The sequence below is a fragment of the Rattus rattus genome, chromosome 2 (assembly GCF_011064425.1).
Source record: "Rattus rattus isolate New Zealand chromosome 2, Rrattus_CSIRO_v1, whole genome shotgun sequence".
Classification (NCBI taxonomy): Eukaryota; Metazoa; Chordata; class Mammalia; order Rodentia; family Muridae; genus Rattus; species Rattus rattus.
In genome coordinates this window covers 201086522-201091808 of record NC_046155.1, presented here as the reverse complement: position 1 = coordinate 201091808, position 5287 = coordinate 201086522, and positions in this window count along the sequence as shown.

Below are 5287 nucleotides of genomic sequence, written 5' to 3'. Positions count from 1 at the left end.
CAGGACTGTGAGAAGTGGGGCAGAAAGGAGGTCAGGGTCAAAGAACCCTCTAGGCTCTGCTGCAGACTCCGCACCTGATGGGACACAGTCACCGAACAGCAGGACTTTCTCAGACCCACCAGCGATATAAATAATGACATATATAATATAATGATATAAATAATGACTTCTGTATAGTTTAAAGCTAAGGACTTTTGCTTAGACAATCTCCTAGCCAGCTCATCTAACTTGACCTGACTTTCCTAGCCTAGGACTCACCACGTGGCTAATTCTAGACCGCTCTGTTCAACTTTAGCCCGACTGCTCCCAAACCTGCCAAATCTTCTGCTTTCTTCCTCCGCATCATCTCTCCCCAACCCTACCCCATCCCCAGAAGTCCCACCTCCTACTTCCTGCACACCTATTGGCCACGCAAACTTTATTGCAACCAATCAGCAGCGAGACAAGCTATTGGCCATCCAAACTTTTTTCTTTTTTTCGGGGCTGGGGAATCGAACCCAGGACCTTGCGCTTCCTAGGCAAGCGCTCTACCACTGAGCCAAATCCCCAACCGGCCATCCAAACTTTATTACAACCAATCAGCAATGAGACAAGCCCTAAAACAATTCTTGATTGCCTCGAGGCGTAGAGAGATGCTGACCTTCAAGTGTCTGAGCAGATGGGGAAGGACAAGTATTTACAAATATAATAAGGCCAGTGATGGGCCACAGGAATGACAATACCAATATCCTGCCAGCTTGGGCTGGTACAGAACGAACAACTGAGAATACAGAGACACACCTTCACACAATGTAAAAAAAAAGGTTATCCCAACAATTAGCCCTCGTCCTAGAGCCTGATTTCCGTGGACAGCAGTCATTAGCACATTGCCTAGCCCTTGCTGAAGGGATTATGCAGCATGGACAGCCACAGGTTGGGATTCTCGTGAATAGGTTGCATGACTCAGAGGTATCATCTACACATCCACAGGGAAGCGCGATAGAGATTTTTTTTTTAACTTTTGACGATTTATTTAAATGAGTGGTTTGCCTACATGTATGTAGGTACGCATGCATGAATAGTTCTGAGCCACCATGTAGATACTAGAAACTGTACCTGGGTCTTTTGCAATAACAGCAAATGTTTTCAACCCTTGAGCCATCAGTCCCCTGGGTAGGAATTCTTATGAATGAGCTGCATAGCTCACAGGCACCATTCACACATCCGTAGGTGGACATGGATGGGGATTCTCATGAATGGACTGATACCCCCAGATATCACCATTCAGCCTTCACTCCTCCATCGGTTGATGCCCACAGCAATCGCCTCTCGCTCCCACAAGACCCTGCTGCATTCCGAGAACCATTTCTGTTCACACATTCTTTCATCCTTTGTTGTAAAATTATAAAAAATAAATGGCTGTCTTTATCCCCCACTAGGTCCCGCACCGCAGTGTCCCAAGATATCTGCTAGATATCTTGGTAGAAACACATGGCAAATCCATGGCAGCCCAGTGTCTCTACCGCCACACACTCTCCCTATTCAAATCGCCACAAGAAAGAACACACAACCCAGTAACCTCTGATCCAATTGATAAGATATAATTGCCCACCTACACACACAAAGCCCAGTACCATCCATCCCTCAAGAACATTCACAACAACCTGTAAATACACAGAGCGGAATCTTAATGTCAGCCTCCATGTTCTCTCTGTGGCTTCTCCCTGTCCCTCGTCTCTTCCTCCTTTCCGTTCCTGTCTTCTTCCCTTCCCTCAAACTTTTCTCCCGCCCATCCTCCCTTCTTGTCCAATGACAGGCCTCATTCTATCTTGTACCTGCCTCACCTGTGACATCATCCCACAATCCTTCACCATTTAAACTGCACAGACCCTATATATATATACATGTATATATGGGTACTGCTATGTGTATTTATGTGTGTTAGAATACATGGACTCATATGGGTACTACTATGTATATTTGTGTGTTTTAGAATACATGGACTCATATGGGTACTACTATGTGTATTTGTGTGTTTTAGAATACATGGACTCATATGTGTACTACTATGTGTATTTGTGTGTTTTAGAATACATGTGTTCGTTGTATTTATTAATATATGTAATATGTGTGTGAGTGTATATTTAAGGTAGTTGTCATCAGTTACTTCTAAACCTGTCTGCATCTATATTTTCTCTTACTGTTGTTTGTTGGAGACACAGTCTCCTATATACTCCAGGTTGGTCTCGGTCATCCTTCCTTAGCCTTCCAAGTGCTGGTATGACCAGAATGTGCCACCTCATGTGGATTCCAGCTTTTTGGTTAGACAATCTTCCCCACCATGTAATCTTCTGCCTGTGTATTCCGCTGTCTACCCCCACACAGTTGATTCACATGTATGGCTTTGCTATTCACATGTATGCCTTTGCTATTCACATGTATGCCTCTGCTATTCACATGTATGCCTTTGCTATTCACATGTATGCCTTTGCTATTCACATGTATGCCTCTGCTATTCACATGTATGCCTTTGCTAGCTACTTATCTCAATACAAAGACCAAACCCTTGACAAAGCCACTTAGGGGCGGGCTTGTTTTGGCTTGCAGTTTGAAGGGGCTGTCCAGCGTGGTGCCAAGAGCATGGTGGCAGGAGCTAAAAGCAGCCAAGCACATCAACACCTGCAGGCAGGAAGCAGAGAGACGAATGCTGCTGCTTGGCTCCTCTTCCTCTCTTTCCTCTCAGCCCAGAACCCCAGCCTATGGGATAGTGTTGTTCACATGTAAGGCGGGTCTTCTCATGTCAGTACTACAAATTCTGTAATGATTTGAATGAGAAATGCCCTCCATAATCTCTGGCATCTGTCCCCAGCTCATGGTGCTGTCTGGGGAGGCCTAGGAAGAAGCATGTCACTGTGTACAGGTTGTGAGGCTTGAAAAGCTATGCACCATTCCAACATGTCTGCCTGATGCTTGTGGTTGAGGATGTGTGCTCTCAGCTGTTCCCACTGCCATGCCACTGTCCCTCTGTGATGGTGATAGACTGCTACCCCCCTGGAACCTGAACCCTAAAGTAAGAGCTTCCTTCTGTAAGTGGCCATGGTGTCTTGTTACAACAGCAGAAAGGGAAATGAGATCATTGGTAGGCCCACTTAAACCATTTCTTCTGGAAGTTGACTTGGTCCTGGAAAGTGATACAAATTCCCTCACAGATACGGTCAGAGGTTTGTCCCCCAGGTAATTCTAAGTCCTGTGAATCTCACAACACTCACTACTGCAAGGCTTTAAGAGTGATATTCTGAGATTACCTTTAAATGATTGTTGTTTCAGTGAATTATAGTCATCAAATAGAATTCTTCAGTTTTTAAAATCTACAATATTTTTCAATTTTGTAGTCAATAAAGTGGTAAAAATTTACCTTTCCCTTGGCAGTACACCCTCGTCCTGCAAGGGGAAGATGTGCTGTCTCACATCCATTATCCTTCTCATTTAAAGTCTCCTTAGGGTTACAGATTTAGAGCATGTTTTAGGCAATTGTTGTTTATTTGGGTTTCATTTTGACAGCTCCATCTTTGTCTGTTTAAAACATTAGGTAAGGTTATTTTTTTACAAATCTTTAGATTTTTTTTGAAACTTTCAGCTAGCATGTATCTATCTACCATCTATCCATCTATCGTCTGTCTTTATCCATCTTACCATCTACCTATTTGCTCTCTAACAATCTTATCTGTCTATCATCTATCTACTTATTATCTATATATCATCTAATTTCAAGCAGGAGTGTTTGAGGACCTAGATGCCTGCTAAATGTATAATTTTGTTTCAATACATTACAGAGGAAATTTTAATTTAAATCAAAAGATACTCAGCACATCTGACATGCTTACCTGTCATTCCTAATGAGATCTTTTAGCCAAGTAGGGGTTAAAATTTAAAAATTAAAAAAATTTTAGCCACAAGTTTCATAGTAAAAATCACTATAAAATGGCAAAATATCACCACTAAATTAATTAAGGCCAGGAATTATATACAGAATGGCCTGCTTTTGTAATTTGTGTTTAACATAGTCTGGTTGATTCTAAAGCACAGTAAAATCCCAAGAAAAGGGGGACATAATCACATTTTATTTGCTAAGATTATTCAGTATTAGAAAGTCCAAGAGGCCTTAGAATTAATATGAACACATGCATGCAAAGTAAAATGCAATTACCAAGAGCATTTCTCCTCATCCACGATGTTTCTAGAAATAAAAATGAGAACCATAGATAGTGAAGAAAATTATAAAATTTTATTAAAAACATAAAGCAAGTTAAGAAAGAATAAAAGGCATTCTGTAGTTTCTGATGGAAAGGCATCATATCACCTTCGTGAAATTGGTATTTTTAATCCACTTGCAATTAGTGTCCTAACAGGAGTTTGCATGGATTGGTCCTGAGGAGTAGGAAGATGAAGGCCTGAGAAGCGCTGAGGGGTTAAAGAGCCTGGGAAAAGCATCGTGGAGGAACAGCACATCCTGCTGGGAAGGCTCTCGGACATCAAGTGTGAGCATGGACCAGGTTTCAGATGGAAAGATGATGGTACCTGGGAAAGCCGGACTAGCCTCCTGTCTACTTGAGAAGCCAGTATTCAGCAGCAGTGGTAAAAACTGCCAGATTGCCTCTGCTACACCTGAACACACATGGAGCCATTCAGGATTCTGACTCCCCAGCTCTGAGCTAGTTTCTAGGGCAGACGGATGGAAGGTGACGATTCTCTGGGATGGAGAACTCTTTGCAGCATGTGAACAGCAGGACAGAGTCAGTACCTAGGCCAGCTCCAGAAATCAGTACCTAGGCCAGCTCCATGAGCCCGCAGCCCAAGCGCACCCTCCTCCTTTCTCTTAAAATGGGCTCTGGATCTAGTCTAGACATTCAAGCTCTGGCCAACACCCGTGTTTAGGAAACTTTTTTCAAGTGAGATGGTGGTTTTCTCGGTGGAGTGGAAAAGAACAGACTTTGTGCAGCCTGGCCTGTGATGTTTGCTTTCACTTTTAACTTATTTACTTTACATCCCACTCAAGGGTCCCAATCACCTCCTCCCACAATCCTTCCCTCCCATTCCCCTTCCCGTCCTCCTGTGAGCAGACAGGGGTCCCCGTGGGTATCCCCCGACCCTGGCATGTCCAGTCTCTGCGGGGCTAGCAGATATGCAGCTTGGTCTTCATGTGGGTCCCAAACAACTAGAGCGGGAGCTATCCCAAAAGCTGTTGCCTGTCTGTGGGATATGCTCTTCTAGCTGGGCTGCCTTGTCTGGCCTCAGTGAGAGAGGCTAT